The following is a 19,793-nucleotide window of genomic DNA, read 5'->3' as shown; positions in this document are numbered from 1 at the left end:
GAAGAAGAGAAGTTACTCGAGAAAACTTGACTAGGGACATTCATGGCATTGGTTTTAATAGTACTCAAGAGGATTTTTCATTCTATGGAGATGGCTTGGTAATCCCACCTATAGGAGAATAGCAATGATGGCCAAAAATAGTAGTTTCTTGAAAATTAGAGATGTGGAGTTTCTTGGAAATTAGTCATGGGATGGCTCAATAGATAAATCCTCAAGCACTTCAAATAAAGTGCCTACTATTGAAGAGGAAGAAGATGACATTGGTGATCAGCAAGATTATGGAGCAACAAACATAGATTTTAGACAAAGGAAAAATTACAAGAAGCCCTTAACATGCTGAGAAACAACTCCAAGCACATCAAGACAACCCCAAGCTAGTATGCAAAATTGTAGTAGCAGCAATAATGAAAGTTCAAATCCCACTCTTGCCTCCCTATTGCCAAAAAAAATTGAGTCTAAGGGAGATATACCAAGATGAAAGTTATGAGGAAGATTATAATGAGAGTGTTAAATTTTCATTATTTTCTCAAAGTGATCCAATTTATTTTGAGGAAGATGTGAATGAAGAGAAATGGTGTAATGCCATGGATGAGGAAATAGATGCTATTAAAAGAAATGAGACATGGGAGTTAACTACTTTTCCTCCCAAGAAATAAGTAATTGGAATGAAATGGGTTTACAAGACCAAGTGCAATGTTGAAGAAAAAATAGATAGGCATAAGGCACAATTAGTGGTCAAGGGGTACAAGTAGTAGTATTGCAGAGATTATGATGCTTGACATATACCTTAGTTTCAAGAATGGAAACCGTATGTGTTGTCATAACAATTGTAGTCTAGGACAAGTGGAAGGTATATCAAATGGATGTGAAGTCCACCTTCTTGAATGGTATATTGAAGGAAGAAATTTATGTGGAGCAACCACTTGGTTATGAAGTTTTAGGTGAGGAACACAAAGTGTATATATTAAAGAGAACTCTTTACAGGCTTAAGCAAGCTCTAAGGGCATGGTAAGACACAATTGGCTCATATTTGATGGGCAATGGTTTTAGAAAGCGATGGTGAGCCAACACTTTACATCAAGGCAACAAATGGTAATGTATTGATTGTTGTCTTGTATGTAGATTATTTAATCTTCACTAAAAATGATAATTTTCTAATTGGTGAGTTCAAAGAGGGCATGAAAAATGAATTTCAAGTGATAGACGTAGGTCTCTTGAAGTACTTTCTAGGCATAGAAGTGAAACAAATGCATGATGGCATCTTCGTCCCTTAAGAAAAATATGAAATGAAAATTTTGGAGAGATTCAAAATGCAAACAACAAAGCAACCCTGATAGAAATAGGTCTGAAGTTGAGCAAAAAAGATTGCAACAAAAGTGTGGATCCAACATTATATAAGAGTATGGTTGGAAGTTTGATGTATTTGATTGTAACTCAGCTAGATATGATGGATGTAGTAAGTTTGATTTATAGATTTAAGGAAATACCAAAGGATTCCCATTGGAAAATGGGAAAGAGGATTCTAAGGTATATGAATGGTACCAAGGGATTTGGCATTTTTGTATACTGCAAATAATAATTTTAAGTTAGTTGGTTAAATAGATAGTGATTGGGCTAGAAGTTAAGATGATAGGAAGAGAACTTTTGGATACATGTTCCACATGGGATTGGTTATAATTTTATGGGCATTTAAGAAGCAACCTATTGTTGCTCAATCTACAGAAAAGGTTGAATACATAGAAATTAATGCAACAACATGTCAAGCCATTTATTTAAGAAGAATCTTGATAGTTTTGAATGAAATGCAAGAGGATGAAACCACAATCTTTTTTGAAAAAATATTCTCAATTACATAGTCTAATACTTTAGCATTCCATGGAAAAAGCAAACATATAGAGATGAAATATCACTTCATTAGGGAGCTAGTTCAGAATATGAAATTTTGCAAATCTGGGCAGTAGCTAGCAGACATATTTACTAAGCCTTTAGGCATTGAAAATTTTGTACACCTAAGAGAGAGTCTTGGTGTAGTAGATTTGTATCAGGAGTGATATTTGTTTTATTTGGCTCAGGACAAAGGGGGTGTGTTAGAAATTTAATGCATTTGGTCATTTGCTCCTAGAGCCAAATGCGCACCTACCCTCCTGATAGCATTAAGCTCAGTAGGTGAGTTTGAATTTGGAATGAGAATGAAAATGGCTTTTACCAAAAAACAAAATGGAATGAATCTGATTTATTCAATTAGAGTAGAGAGAAGAGATTAGAAAGTGTAGAGCAAACAAGGAAGATGATCAACAAATCAAGTTAGAGGTCAGAGAATAGAAGGAAGGTTCAGAAAAAAGACAATATTTGCAGTTGCACAATCTTGATCTCCTTTTTCTCTATGAGTTTGTATTGTTGTCCTGTGAAGTAATGATTGCCTCAGGCTCATTGTATGCAGCCTTTTGTCCTATAAGTTTAAGTTTGAGTTTATTTTTATTAGTTTGAAGTTTCTAGTGCTTTTTGGTCGACGCCGAATGCGCCTAGATTTTGTAATAGTTTTTAACCTAGTTAAATAGAAAGCAAGCAAGCAAATAAGCATAAATTTTTTTTTGGTCCCCTTCTTCTATTCATCATTGCATGGTATTTTGTATTTGAGAAGCTCATATTTGAAAGCTTAATCCTTAAGCTCTCTACATTTTAATGGTAGAAAAGTTCAGATAGGAGGTTTGTTAAAAGGTCACTTAGTTTGTGCAAGATGTGTTGTATTTATTGAGTCCACCAAGTCTCTCTCGGCTGTCCTCACTGAGTTCACTCGGTTCTTTTTGTTTTCTAAGCTCACTTGACATACTCTACGTTGAGTTTCCCTTAGTGTCTGAGCTTCATCTCCTTCATGTACTGAGTTCACTTGACACATATTTCTTGTCACTCAGTTGCCATTGTGTGCCGATCAAACTATCACTCTGACAACCTCTTGTGTCGAGTAAAATTTTAAAAGTATGTGATTTATTTTTCACAAGAATGGTAATATAAATGGTTCCATTATATTGTGTATCAGTGTCAATTATCTTCTCTACCCTATTCATTCTAGAGATCACAAATTGAGAATGGAAAGAATATTTTCAACATTACCACTAGAGTTCATTGGTCAATTTCACATGATGTGCAAAGAATGGAATAACCTCCAAATTTTTATCTCTATTGCCAAAAAAGAGACCCATGGATTCTTGTCTGTAATGAAACACATGGCATGGCCTTTTTCTATCTCATGCAATCATGGAAAACTATTTTTCTCTCTTTCCTGCCAAGCCCAACAGCTGGAAATCTACTTATAGACATTTACAGAGAATGTAAGAGTAGCAACAATAATTGAGAATGGAGAATCTTACAAAATTGTGGGTGCTCCAAATGTGATATAACCAAAACAATATCTATAATTTGAAATAACAACTTAAAGAGACTCAAATACTAATTATAGGTAGTATTTGTGGTTGCACCAAATGTTTGAAGACAAATGTTAAGAGTTACCCAAATTCACCAATTTACACTCTCAACACTATGACTCTCCCAACACTATGGCACTCCCCACACTCAAGTCATTTAATTCCAATATTAAAAAAAAACACAAATTAGATACTCAAATGAATTATTATAATGTGGATTAACTACGAGACACATGATTTTAGAACAATATTTCTAACAACTTTTTATTAAGCTATGCATCTAATCATTTACACATCATTCAGAAATAACCAAATCTTCAATTCATTGAAATCTACTCTTCAAAATCCAAATCAAATTTCTAATAGCATAGACTATATTATTTAAAAGGTACAAAAAGCTCTCATGTCAATGATCATGCACTGAAAATCCTATGTTTCTTGATTCTTTTGTAAAAATAAAATCACAACTTTAAAAAATTTTCTTAGCAATAACTATTGTTGAGTACCATTTTTGTGCTCAACACATGAAAGAGCCAAGTGGTAGGAGGGTGCCAAGTGAGCTTGACACAAGAAGGAGCCGAGTGAACTCAGCACTCAAAGGGTAGCTCAACACAAATTGATGTCGAGTGAGCTCGGCAGTAAGCAATGATGAATGAGCTTGGCCACCACTATAGGGTGGAGCTTGGTAGAAGTGGATGTCGAGCAAGCTTGACAATAATTACAGAGAGAAAAATTCAAACAAAGACAAGACCGAGTGACAGACTCATAGCGTGAATGTTTCCACCATTAAAACTAGAGAGCTAAAGCTTGAAGTATACAACAATAAACTTCTCAAATGCAATAAATAGAGGAAGAAAAATGGATTCAGGTATGCATTCTTGCTTTCTATTCAACTTTGATTAAAACTGTTACAAAATCTGGGAGCATTCAACTTCAACTAGAAAACTCTAAAATAACCCTAAAACTTCAAACTGGTAAAACTTCAAACTTTAAGCTTTAAACATGCAGCTCTAATGGTTGCATACAATAATGCCTAGATCAATCACTACTTCACAAGACAAAACCAATAAACTATGAACTTACAAAATGACAAGAAGAAACATGTGCAACTGTAGGCATGAAACACTTCTTTCTATCTCTACAACTTGATTTGTTGATCACTTCCTTTACTTCTTCCCTCTCTACTCTACTATGCAGCTTCTTATCTTCTTCAACTTCAACTAGTTGAATTAATGTATGACATTCCTTTTGTCTTCTACCAAAAATATTTCTCCCCTCATTTCCAAATTTGAAAACTCACCTATCCATATTCAATTTTGTGATCATTATGTAATTTGTTAGGTGGTAGGTGAGAATTTGGCTCCAGGGACAAACGTCAAGTGCAATAAATATTCCAACACTCCCCCTTTTTCTTGAGCCAAAAAAACAAGGATCACTACTAATCCAAATCAACTACACCAAGACACTCTCTTAGATGTACAAAACTTCTAATGCCTAATGGCTTGGTAAAAATGTCTACTAGTTGTTGTTCAGACTTACAAAATTCCATCTTGATATCGCTATTCTCCACCAACTCTCTGATGAAGTGATATCTGATCTCTATATGCTTGTTTCTCCCATGGAAGACTGGATTCTTGGACAACGAATTGATGAAATGTTGTCACAATAAATTCTGGTTCCATCCTCTTGCCTTTCATTTGTCAAGATCCTCCTTAACCAAATAGCTTTGCATGCTACTATGTTTGCTGCTATATATTCAGCCTCTAGTGTAGATTGAGCAACAATAGGCTGCTTCTTGGATGCCCATGAAATTTCACCCAATCCCATATGAAATATGTATTTGGAGGTTCTCTTCCTATCATCTAGACTTCCAACCCAATCACTATCCATGTAACCAACCAACTTGAAATCACTATTTGTAGTATACAGAATTCCAAATGCCTTTGTACCATTCACATACCTTAGGATCCTCTTTTCCACTTGCCAATGGGAATCCTTTGGTGTTTCCATAAATCTAGAAATTAAACTTACTGCATGCATTATATCTGACCAAGTTGCAGTCAAATAAATCAAACTTCCAACCATGCTCTTGTATAGTGTTGGACTCACACTCTTACTGCAATCTTCCTTGCTCAACTTTAGACCTACTACTATTGATGTTAGGGCTACCTTACTATTCTACATTTTAAACCTCTCCAAGATCTGCCTTGTATATTTTTCTTGAGAGATGAAGATTCCATCATGCATTTGTTTTACTTCTATGCCTAGAAAATACTTCAAGAAACCTAAGTTTGTCATTTCAAATTCATTTTTAATGACCTCTTTGAACTCACCAATAGGTAAATTGTCATTTCCAGTGAAAATTAATCATCAACATATAAGACAACAATCAACACATTAATATTTTTTGCCTTGATGTATAGTGTGGGCTCACCATTACTTTTGCTAAAGCCATTGCTCATCAAATATGAGTCAATCCTGCTATACCATGCTTGTGGAGCTTGTTTGAGCCCATAAATTGCTCTTTTCAGTCTATACACCTTGTCTTCTTTACCTACAACTTCATAACCAGGTGGTTGCTTCATATACACTTCTTCCTTCAATACACCATTTAGGAAGGTGGACTTCACATGCATTTGATATACCTTCCATTTGTGCTAGGCTACAATTTCTATGATAGCATGCATAGTTTCCATTCTTGCAACTAAGGCATATGTCTCATCATAGTCTCTACCATACTGCTACCTGTACTGCTTGACTACTAAATATGCCTTATGCATATCTATTTTTTCTTTAGCATTGCACTTGGTCTTGTATACCCATTTCACTCCAATTACTTGTTTCTTGGGAGGCAATGTAGTTAACTCCCATGTCTTATTTCTTTCAATGGCATCTATTTCCTCATCCATGGCATTACACCATTTCTCCTCATTCATAGCTTCCTCAAAATATATTGGATCACTATGAAAAAAATGCAAAATTTACACTCTCATCATAATCTTCATCATACCTTTCTTCTTGGTATATCTCCCTTAGACTCTTGGTCTTTCTTGGCAATAGGGAGGTGAGAGTGGAATCTAAATTCTCAGTATTGCTACTGCTACTATTTGTCATACTAGCTTGGGGCTATCTTGAAGTGCTTGGAGCTATTGTTTGGCATGTTAAGGGTTGTTTGCCTTTTTGCCTTTGTCTGCAATCTATGTTCGCTGCTCCATCTTCTTGCTGATCACCAATGTCATCTTCTTCCTCTTTAATGGTAGGAACTTTACTTGAAGTGCTTGAGGATTAATCCACCAAGCCATCCCATGATTGATTTTCAAGAAACTCCACATCTCTTGAAATGATGATCTTCTTGGCAATTGGATCATATAGCCAATAGGCCTTTGACTCTGAGTTTTACTCTATGAAGATACACTTCACACCTTTGTCATCTAGCTTTTGCCTTTGTTCCTTAGGCACATGTGCATATGCTACACATCCAAACCCTCTCAAGTGCTCAACTATCCATCTGATCCTTGACCAAGCCTCAAGAGGAACTTTTTCATGAACTGATTTTGTAGGACACCTATTGATCAAGTATACTATTGTTTCTATAGCTTCTCCTCAATATTCAGTTGGGAACCCTTTTTTTTTCATCATGCTTCTAGCCATTTCAAAAATGGTCCTATTCTTTCTCTCAGCCACTCCATTTTGCTATGGAGTATAACTAGCTATAAGCTCTTTCTTTATGTCATTTTTTCTGCAAAAATTTACAAACATATTGGAGGTATACTCCCCTCCTCTATCTAATTTAAGGACCTTAATATAGTATCCACATTCTTTTTTAGCCAGGGCTTTAAATTCTACAAATTTATCAAATACTTTAGATTTATTCTTTAAGAAATACACCCATGTCCTATGACTGAAATCATCTATGAATGTCATAAAATAAGTACCCCCCCCCCCCCCCCCCCCCCCACAATAGAAGTAGTTTGCATAGGGCCTACCAAATTAGAATGCACCAATTCTAATGGTGCTCTAGCCCTTCTATAATTTTTAGAATTAAAGGGAAGCCTATGTTGCTTACCCAATATGTAAGCCTCACAGTTGTCATATGAATTTACAATACTTGGTAAACCATCTACCATTCTTTTCTTGGACAACACATTTAAGCTAGCAAATCCAAGATTTTCATACCTAAGATACCAAAGCTTGGAGGGGTCTTCAATCACGCTCCTAAGAGATGATTATTGGTGTACTACTATACATGCATGCTTGGGAGGTGTAGCACTAACTTGAGAAGAGAACCATGTCTCTATCCTCAATGGAAACATCTAGTTCTTTGTCATTTGGGCTATTGCAAGTAATCTATTGCTACCATCCTTCTCATGAATAACACACTTGTCATTTTCCATCAACACCTTGTATCCATTTTGAATGAGTTGTCCAACACTCATCAAGTTGTACTTCATATTGGGGGCAAAATACACGTTTTGTATTTCATTTTTCTCACGTTGCTTGGTGTAGACCATAATAGATCCTTTGCCCTCTATGGGAATAGTTCCATTATTTCCCATTTTAATTTTAGACTTAAAAGTCTTATCAATGAAAGAGAATAAACTTTCATTACCACTCATGTGGTTGCTACATCCACTATCTAGGTACCATACCTTAGGGCTTCCTTCTTCACCGATGTTACACATGATGAAGGTTGTGGGATTATTCGCATTTCCCATGTTCACATCAGCCGCATTAGCATTTTTTTTTTATTGATCACCCTATTTCTTCCAGCATTCACTTGCATAATGTCCATACTTATGATAGTAGTAGCATTCAACATTACTCTTATTAGAGTTTTAATTCTTCTCACCTCCTCTAGAGTTGTTTTAAGAGGTTCTTGCTCCCTCTTGGTTGCTTGCTCTTCCTGAGCTTTCTGCACCAACATTTCTTTGACCATTCCTTCCATGACCTCTACTTCTTGAGCCTCTACTAGAGCTATTTCTTCCTCTCCCCATGCCTCTTGAATTCTCTTGAGCCTTGAAGGACTGCACTTGGAAAGTAGTAGTCGACTTATTATCTGGTGCTCATGCGTTTGAAGAGTTCCCATCAACACATCTATGGTCAATGTGGTGAGGTCCTTTGCTTCCTCTATGGTCATGACAAGATTGTCATATTTTTGAGGTAAATTCCTCATTATTTTCTCAACAATTCTCTACTCATCATATTCTTCTCCATTTGATTTGAGCTGGTTTATCAAAGTGGAGATTGGTGAGTTGAACTCTATAATAGGTTCATTGTCCCTCATCTAAAGGTTCTCAAACTCTCTTCTAATCATCTATAGCTTCACCTAATCTGACCTTATCAGTTCCCTTGAAGTTTGTCTATAGGATATCTCATGCTTCCTTTGCATAATTTGTTGCTCTAATCTTAGAAAAAAATATCTTTGTCATTGTTGACTCAATCAAACTTAATGCCTTGGCATCTTTTCTTATTGACTCTTTCAATTGAGTCTTTTGTGGATTTGTGAGGGCAGTGTACTAGGTTGGGTCTATCACATCATTGAACCCATTAATTACAAACTCCCACAAATCATTTGCAAATATAATGATTTTCATTTTCTTTGCCCATGTATCATAGTTTTGTCCATTAAAGGATAATGGCTACTACCATATCTTTCCTACATCTCCTACCATATAAAATATCCTAAAAAAATTCTCTAACTCATTGTGGATGTGGGGCCTCAAAGCTCTGATACCATGTAAAAATAAAATCACAACTTAAAAAAATTTGCTCAGCAATAACTATTGTTGAGAGCCAATTTTGTGCTCGGCACATAAAGGAGCCGAGTGGTAGGAGGGTATCGAGCAAGCTTAGCACATGAAGGAGCCAAGTGAACTCGACACTCAAAGGGTAGCTTAGCACAAATGGATGCCAAGTGAGCTTGATAGTAAGAAATGTTGACTGAGCTTAGTCACCACTACAAGGTGGAGCTTAGTAGAAGTGGATGTCGAGTGAGCTCAATAATAACTATAGAGAGAAAACTTCAAACAAAGACAAGACCGAGTGATAGACTCATAGCATGAATGTTTCTACCATTAAAACTAGAGAGCTAAATCTTGAAGTATACAACAATAAACTTCTCAAATGTAATAAATAGAGGAAGAAAAATGGATTCATGTATGCCTACTTGCTTTCTATTCAAATTTGATTAAAACTATTACAAAATATGGGAACTTTCAACTTAAACTAGAAAACCCTAAAATAAGATTCATAAAACTTCAAATTGATAAAACTTCAAACTTGTAGCTTTAATGGCTACATACAATAATGCCTAGAGAAATCACTACTTTAGAGGACAAAACCAATAAACTATGAACTTACAAAATGACAAGAAGAAACACATGCAACTATAGGCATGAAACACTTCCTTATGTCTCTGCAACTTGATCAGCTAATCACTTCCTTTACTTCTTCCTTCTTTGCTCTACTTTGTAACTTCTAATCTTCTTCAACTTAAACTGGTCTAATGAATGTGTGACATTCCTTTTGTCTTCTACCAAAAATATTTTTCCCTCATTTCCAAATTTGAAATGTCACCTACCCATATTCAATTTTTTTATCATTCTGCAATCCATTAGGTGGTAGGTGAGTGTTTGGCTCCAGGGAAAAATGTCAACTACAATAAATATTCCAAAAATTTGAGATAGACATGGGTGTTTTTATTGAAAATAATTATCATTTTGTAAACCCTAAAATCCCATGCCAAATACTGATCTATTACTATCAAAATATCATAGTGAGTCACAAGAAAATCACATGCATGGTGGGGTAGCCATAGTGGACAGCACTAAATATCTAAGCTCCAGTTTTCTCTGGTAAATAAATTGTGGGAGTATTCCCTTAAAAATATTCACTATCATTTTAAGTTTCAAGCATGGAAGGCTCTGATCAATGTGTTCTAATATACTATTACTAAAATCTGAAGGAGTGAGGCCAATATACTCCTTTTTCTTCTTCTCAAGAGATACAGAGAGACTATATCATACAAAAGCACTTCTCTATAAAGGCTTGGGTGGATTCTTTCTATAGGACCTTGTTTCTACATGATTTGGATATAGCCTAAGGATAGTTTCTATTCTCATAATATTTCTACCTCATTGTTTGAAAGTCCTCCCTCATAATATTAACTAAATATAAGATACTAGAAGTTTTAGCTAGAAACAGGGTGCAGAAATTAAGAATTGGGTCAAAATTAACATTATATATTATTAAAGTTTTAGAAGTCATTTTGATCTATTTCTTTTTATGTCCATTAATTTAGATGCTTGCAGAAACTGTCAAAGACCTCTATAAAAGAAGAACAATGTAAAGATTTTATGATAAAATAATGAAATGAATTCATAATTTCTATCTGTTTTGGATCCATTCCATTCATTCCTATCATATTTTTTATCCATTCCATCCATTCCTATCAAATTGGTATAGAGCCATGATTGTAGGATATGTAGTTGTCAAGAAATTTGTCTGGAAAATATTACTGTGAAAATATAGCAGAAGTCTAATTTGAAGTAAATAAAATTGATTGCTCGAGTCAAAAGAAAGAGAGAAAATTATTTTGGAGCTCCTATTTTATGGAGGATTTGTATTGTTTAATGAAAGAGACTACTACTATGAAGAAGGCACTGAAGTGCTTGCAGAGCATATTTAAGGTCTCTGGAAAGACATCACAGTTAGCAAATCACTAACATCAGAGGACTATCATGAAAAATGAATCTTGGAAAGCATAAAATTTGATGCCAATTATTGATGTTGAAAAAAGCTTTCAGATTTGTGTATTTCACAATAATCACACTTTTACAAATAGAATATTGTAGCTTAAGAGGCCAACTTCTTAATCTTTCCAAAGTTTAGTATTTTGAAGCCTACTTTGACATGCTAATTGAAAGAGAGAATGATTGAATGAATATAAACACCAAAATCTTATTTCCAAGAACATAGGTAACTAGGTTAATATGAGGGCTCACTCTCTAGATGGTCATTTTGATCAAAAGCTAGTCAATACAAAAAAAGTGTTAATGATGCTGCCCTAAATGTTGTTGTTAACCAGCTTCCTGAAGTCAATGTGAAACATTAATGATCTTTTGATCTGTTATTTTTTAGAGTATGTGGATAGGTTGGGTGATACAACCTAATTTTGATACTAATTCTATTTTGTCTAGTTTTTAAATTATTTTAATATAAACTAAAAGAAAAACTATAGTAAATATCTTGAAAAGCTAAAATACGATTGACTATTTCAAATAGATTAATAATACAAGTCCAAGACCTCAACAATAGCTCTCTGCCATTTTAAAAAGACACCCAACATGGAGAACCATACATAAGTCAACATTGAACAATTAATGAAAAGCACAAATCTTCTCCCAGCTTATTGATTTCTTCATGTTGTCTTTGTCAGATCAAATCTATAGTCACATTTAATAGCCATGAAAGGAATTAGTCATATAATTGAGGGGAATTCCATCGCATGTCTAGCAGTATCAAGGCTATAATTCCACAAAACCTAATTCTTGTATGTTTGTCCATGAGAGGGCTCATAGTATTTTCTCTACAAAGTTTCATTAATTTCAACCAATTTCACAACTTTGTAGAATAGAGGGACTCATAAAAAGTGATATTCATTATATTAACCATTCTCCTACCTTGAATAACAACTCCTTATCCTAAAAGATTAGATTTGACAAAATTTGGGAGCAATTGATCTAGACCATATTAACCTACCCAATCTCCTCCCATATAATGTACCCTATCTCTAGAACTATATTAATTGATATTGAAGAAAAACTTTATTGCCACTTCCAAGAGTTGGTCTACCATTTGGTTTGCCTCTATATAAAATGTCTAAGTTTGTAGGATTGTAATCTTAGAAGGAGTTTTCAAACTTCCCCTAAGGTATACTTTATTTCCCACCATATAACCCTTTCTGCAATCATCCTTATTGTTGTGACTATCTATGAATCTTCCTTAATATGCATATTTTAAACTACCATTCCAATTTCTAATTTAGGTCCATCTAGCAATGCCTTGGCCTCTACGTTGTTATTAGAGGTCTTCAAATGAAATCTTTTGAAATTTTTCTATTTTTTATCTTTTAAAACACTAGCTTCCCAATATATAACTTGGTTGCTTTTGGATGGCCCATTGAAATTCAATTTCATGAATTTCTCACATCATCCTTCTCTTCCCATTTTTTCTTGGTGTCTAATATGCAATTTTAATTTCTTTTGCACCAAAAATCCCTTGAATGGTATAGTAACTTGGTGCCATTCACTCAAAATAAGATTTTCCATATGTATAAGTGGAAGATAGGGATTTTGATCCACATGAGCATTGCTTATGTCCTTCTGAGCATTAATATCTTTCAAATTTCAGTAGAAGGGGAGTCCCTATGGAGTAGTGAGCAACTAATATGAAGGTATTTAATAAATTTTGATAAAGAATATTTACATCCTATATTATCCATTTCTAGCATAGAAATTTGATATATTTCAAACTTTTAAAAAATGGAAATGCTTGGTTGAAAATGAGACTAGAAAAAAATTAAAATATCTCAAATCTGATAATGGTGGTGAGTATTACATTCATGAATTCGATGATTATTGCTCTACTAATAGTATTCATAGACAAAAATCTATTCAAAGGACTATAGAGGAAAATGGAGTTCCTAAATACATGAACTAGACTATAATGGAGTGTGCAAGAAGCATGAGGTTGCATGTAGGGTTGCCCTTAAACATTTGGGCAAAGGTTGTTAATACTATTGTATATTTGATTAATAGAGGTCCCTCTACTCATTTGGGTTGTGTTATTCGAAAGAAAGCATGGATTGGTAAGAAGGTGAGTTATTCTTTCCTCAAAACCTTTGGTTGTGAAGCATTTTCTCATATAGATTCTAAAAATAGAACCAAGCTAGAAGCTACATTAAAGAAATGTGTATTTGTTGGATATGGCATTAATGAATTTGGTTATAGGCTTTGGGATTTTGAAAATTGTAAAATTATAAGAAGCAAGGATGTCATATTCAATTAGGAAGTGTTGTACAAAGATTTTTTGGAACAACATGAGAAGAAAGAAAATGATTATGTAGTGCTAGATGATACTTCAAAAGCTAATATTCCAGTAATTCCTCATGATGTGCAAGAACTATAACAAAAAATAAAATAGACCCTAGTGAATGTTAGATAGTCAACAAGGATGAGTGCACCTCCAAAAATATTTTCTCATTCCTTGTATTCTATTTTACTTACTAATTCTAGTGAACCTGAATGTTATGATGAAGCTATGCAGGTGAATACAACAATTCAGTGGGAGTTTGCAATGAAAGAAGAAATGGACTCTTTGCTAAAAAATAAGACATGGGATTTATGCAAGTTTCTTGTAGGTAAAAAGACTTTATAAAATAAATGGGTTTACAGGTTAAAAGAAGTGGATGGAGGTAAGAAAGGATTTAAAGCCAGGTTACTTGTAATAGGATTTGCAAAGAAAAAAGGCATTGATTTTGATAATATATTCTCTTTGTTGTTAAAATGACTTCTATTTGCATTGTTTTAAGTAATGTGGCTATTGAATATTTGCATTTGGAGCACCTTGATGTTAAAATAACCTTCCTTCATGGTGATTTGCATGAAGAGATATATGATTCAGCTACAAGGATTTGAGGTCAAAGGTAAGGAGAACTTAGTGTGCAGATTGAAGGAAAGTTTATATAGGTTGAAGCAAGCACCTCCACAATGGTATTTGAAATTTAACAGTTTTATCCATGAGCATGGATATAGGAGGTGTCATTCAGATTATTTTTTTTATTCTAAGAGGTTGGATGATGATAGCTACATTATTTTATGTTTATATGTTGATGATATGTATGTACCTAGGTCTAACATGGATCATATTAAGGGGCTGAAATGTCAGTTAGCACATGCATTTGCTATGAAAGATTTGGGGGTAGCAAAAAAAATCCTTGGTATGAAGATTTATAGATATAGAAAGAACAAGAAATTGATATTATCTCAGGCTGATTATATTGAGAAGGTGTTGCAAGATTTCTCTATGGAGAATACTAAAGCTGACAACACACCTTTACCTAGTCATTTGAAGTTGACTAAGCAAATCTGTCCCAAGACATAAGAAGACGAGGACAAGATGTCTAAGCTACCTTATGCCTTAGCTATAAAAAGTTTGATGTATGCTATGGTATCTACTAGGCCAAATCTTACACATAGAGTGGGAGTTGTTAGCAAGTATATGAGTCATCTAGGAATTGAGCATTAGAATGCATTTAAATGGATTTTCAAATATTTGAGAGGAACATTTAGTAAGTATTTACACTTTGGGGGCTCTAGTACTGATTTATAGGGCTATGTTGACTCACATTTGGTAGGAGAGATTGATACTAAGAAGAGTACTATAGGTTGTGAATTTATTGTTGGTGGAGCAATCATGAGTTATGCTTTTAGGTTATAGAAGGTTGACGCTTTATCCACTACAAAGGCATCCAAGGAGATGATATGGCTTTAGTTCTTCTTGAAAAAACTAGGACACCCTTAAAAGGATAATTATTTTGTTACATATAGTCAAATTGCCATTCATTTTAGAAATAATTGAGTTCTACATTCAAAGAAAAAACAGATACAGTTGCAGTACCATTTCATTTGATTAGTTTTGGATGATGGATAGTTAAAGCTAGAGAAGATACATACAAGTGAAAATCCAACGGATATGTTTACAAAGGTTGTGACAAGAGAGAAGCCAAACTCCTCTTCAACTTTGGTTGGTCTTCTCAACTGAACATAATAAAAGAACAATAGAGTCTAGGGTGATTTGATATTCTAGTGGGAGCTACAAGTTTAGCAATGCTATGACCAATCTCCAACTGGGAAGTTATTGTTGTGGAGTCTGATCAGTCTCCAAGTGGGAGATTATTATGATGTGGAGCCTAATCAGACTTAGAGATTTATTTGGCATGGTTTTCTACCCATATTATTTCTATGTGAGTTTGGGGGTAGCGCCCCCAACATGTGGTCAAGGGGCAGGACCCTTATGGGGTACTGGGATACGAAAATCTTATATAAAAAGGCTTAGGGTTAGGGATTTCATGATGAATGGTGATATTGTAGCTTCGTGTGGCAGTATTGAGTTGTAAGGGATTATAGATTGTAATTAGGTTGTAATCACTACATAATAATAATATTGGACTTGTTGGTGGACATAGCCCAAGGATTGGGTGAACCACATTAAATCTTGTCATCATCTGTGCTCTTTATGCAATCTACGATTTTTTGGTATTGGTTATATTTGCATGTACTATTATTTTTATCTAAGGTTAATCCTAATGAGAAAAAGATAACAAGGACACCTTAGTAATACCCCACTCCAAATACAACTCACGTTAAGTGATTACAAAAGGAAAGTTACAACTAACACGTGTCACGGAAAGAGGTTTTTTGATCATTCAGAAACCTTCCAACCTTATGATGAATTTTCACTACCTCTAAATTTTTATCTTGAGTATATTTTATTTAGCTTATGAAGACAACCTTAGCTACAACAAAAATCTATCTAATGCAGCAGGGTAGGATAAAAGTTATTCAGAACACAATAACAATTACAAACTTAAGAGGTTTAGGCACTCTAGCCTATCAATCATGTCAATACTACAACGATCTAGTTTGTTAAGACTATATTTAAGGCTCCTAAAATGAAGGCTTTGGTTTATAAACTTTGAAACACATAGGTTCAACTACAATTCAATACCCTTACTCCACAAAATCTCCTTGAAATAATCTCAACGCCAATACTCTGCCTATTTGGTTTGCTGCATACTTGAAAAGTGGATAACTCTTCCTTTTCTCAAGACACTAATTAAGACAATGATTTTTTTAGACACCCTTTACCAAGTTCTCAAACATAACCAAGGCTTCCATACAATTACTTTGGATCAACTTACCCATTTAGCATTGATACCCTATTTTTAATGCATAAAGATACCCAATTTAACAAGCGAAGTCCGAATTTGAAATCTCTTAACACTCCCAATTTGTTGATATAGTTTCTTATTCCTCTAATTACTCAAATCAAAAAGGAATCTACTCTAAAGATAATGCAACCCCAAATCCTCAATTTGTGCCTTCAAGCTCTTTATTATCTAGGACTTTCTCAAAACCCAGTCTTCACACAACCCCACACCCAATTGAGGATTGAATAACTTTCACTCCATCCTCTCTAAGGTAGTCCAAATCATAAAACCGCTCCTTGTTCAGATGGACTACTTTCTGCTATGCTCGATCCATCATTTTCATCATTTCCTTCTCTCTGTTCAAACTATAATCTCCTTATCCTATGTGGTTTTGCATGTGTTTGGGTTGGAAACATTAAATACAGATTAACCAATGGTATTCCATGAATATTAGGCCTTTATATTCATGGAATGACCTTCATCGATCCTAGATACCTACTATACTGAGAAAAATTGTTATTCATGGAATGGCCTTCATCGATCCTAGATACCTACTGCACTGAGAAAAATTGTTAATGAGAAATTTCTAGTCTACACTAGCGCAACAAAAAATCCAATATTAGTAGAAACTCATCAAATAGAAAAGTGATTAACTAGTAAAACTCTATCACTACATGAGCCAATTGGGTTTAGATTCTAAAACTAAATATGATTGCAAAAAATTAGAAAATCTCTATTACTCAAAGGATTATCGACTGAACATTAGTTTTCTGTTGTCTATCGTATAGAGAGTGAATTTGAATACATGTAACTTCCAAGAATAACCATTCCAATCAACTATCATCATTGAGATGGAAGGTTAAAAGTTTAATCAAAACAAACTAAAATTTTCCCTCCATTTCCTAAACAAGCCATTACCTTTTTAAATATTTGAATTTTTGAATAATAAAAAGGCTTTATTTGAATATATAACTCTTTTCTAATTGTTCCATAATGATCTAGACCTATTTTCTTCTCATTCTGTACTTCTTCAAATATTCTTTGATAATTGGACATCATTGATCCATTACAATCAACTATTGGACATTACAAACATAAAATGGATTCATTGAAGACATTAAAAAATTTAAGACAATATTCCACTATTTGAAGCCCATAATAGGTGCTAGGATCCTCCAGTTGACTTGTTGACTTGGATCATGCATTCCATCCTAATTTGATTTGGATGTTCTTGAGGTCTCCTTCATCTTCAACTTTGGTTTGGATGTTCGAGGTGCTCCTGTACCATACTCCCCACCATGAAAATAACTCTTGCCCCAAGAGTTATTATGTTGATATCCACTATATTTTCTCATAGTGATATGATGTTTAGGAATGATACATTCTCCCAAAGTGATCTACTACTATCTCTTCCTACCTCTATGCAAACATAAAAGATTAGGTACTAATTCATTTGGAGATGACTATATTTCTTTATGATAGTATTTCTTTTGTACTCTATAATCCTGAACAAACTTCATTTGTCTTTGCCTTGTCACTAGTTCATCTTTATCTACCTATCCCTCAATAGGACACTTCAATTTCCCTATCAAACCAAAAAAAAATTCAAACAGCCCTGTCACCCTTGGATTGTCTTGCCCCTTATACTAGCATTGTTTCAAACCCCAACCAGTATCATACTATAGGGTATTCTAACCCTGCACTAATAGATCTCTGACAAAGCACATAACTACATTCTTCATTTCATTATCAATAAGTGGAACCAACTTATAGGTGACCCTGCCCTTATGTACTATATAAGTGTTTGTAAAACCATCATGTACAGTCCTCCTAGACCACTACCAAGGTCTTCCCAAGATAACATCTCCACAACTCATTTCCATTACATCACACAAAATACTATCAAAATATTGCCCAATTTAAAAATTCAAGATAACTTGCTCATCCACAAGTAGATTATTATCCTTGCTCACCCATGTTGCATAATATGGATTGGGATGTGGAAAAGTTTGTAGATGCAATTTGTTGATGACCTCCCTTAAAACTAAATTATGTGTAGCCCCTGAATCAATAAGAAGACTAAAAGTCTTACCTTGGATTAGACATCTGGTTTTGGAAATGTTGGTTCATTGTACTGGGCATCCTCTTCCTACCAACAAACATTCACCTTCTTCTGGATGAATTTCAATGGGTTCTCTTTGCTCATCTCTTCTTGATTCTTCATCAACCAAGTTCGTTCTTTCATCACTCCCTTTTTCTTCCTTCCATTTAGGACACCTAAAGGAATAATGGCCTACTTGAATTTAGTTGAAGCATCTTCTTGTGAATGCTCCGCGTCCTCCACTTCTTCCACCTCTACACCCTCTTCTTGATTCTAAAAATGTTTTCTATTTGTCTTTGTCATTCTAATTCTGAGAATCACTAATACCTTTTCCACTTCTTCCTCTCATGGAAGATCCACCTCTATTGCTTCTTTTATTCTCTTGCCTCCTTTATATCTTCTCTTCATCCTTCAAGGCTAATTGATAGCACTCATCAAACAACCTTGGGGTAACAAGACTAAGTTCATCCTAGATATTCAACCTCAGTCCCACCATATATCTTGCAATCTTTTCGTCCATTTCTTCCTCAACATTCACTCTAATATCAAGCTTGTAGAATTCCTCAGTATACTTTTATACATCCAATTCCTTTTGCCTGTAATCCCTCATCTTCTTATACAATTGTTGATCCAGGGGATACTTTCGTCAAAATTGAAGTATCTCCAAAACTCCAACAATTAGCATCCAGTCAAAGTTTGTTCCAACCAAGTCCAAAGATCATCAAAAGGTGAAAAAATAATCATCTCAAAAGTGGTCAATAATTGATTTCAAATTGAAGATCTCATTGAGAAATTTCCAGTGGCATTCATCTCATAAAAAATTGAACTCCTATGCAAAAGATATACCCAATCGAAGTCTGAGATGATGAGGTGGCAAATTTTTTTAAAATTTTTTTTAAAAATAAAATTATATATATGTAAAAGTATTTTGGTGGTCGGCGGGGTCAAACCCGCGACCACCAATCTCTAAGATCTTGCTGGTGACAATTACACCACTGAAAAGCTTCTATTGCACTGCTGACAAGCTTCAAAACCACTATAACATATGTTTAATTTAAACTTTTAACACCACACAGTTGGTTGGAAAGAGGGTCGGCTGCCGTCAGGGTTTGAACCCCCGACCAGTTGGCTCTGACCAAAAGACCTTTGCCAAAGTGCCATGTTTTAATTTTTTATATATCTAACAAACATTTTATTTATGTTTGAATAAATTACTAGCCACCTTATTAAAATAGGTTTTTTTTAAAAATTATTAACCCCCAAAAATTGATGTAAGGCC

This window comes from Cupressus sempervirens, chromosome 10, assembly GCF_028749045.1.
Source record: "Cupressus sempervirens isolate cs-2001-9-10 chromosome 10, ASM2874904v1, whole genome shotgun sequence".
Lineage (NCBI taxonomy): Eukaryota > Viridiplantae > Streptophyta > Pinopsida > Cupressales > Cupressaceae > Cupressus > Cupressus sempervirens.
The sequence above is the reverse complement of the archived record's forward strand: the minus strand, read 5'-3'. Positions refer to the sequence as shown.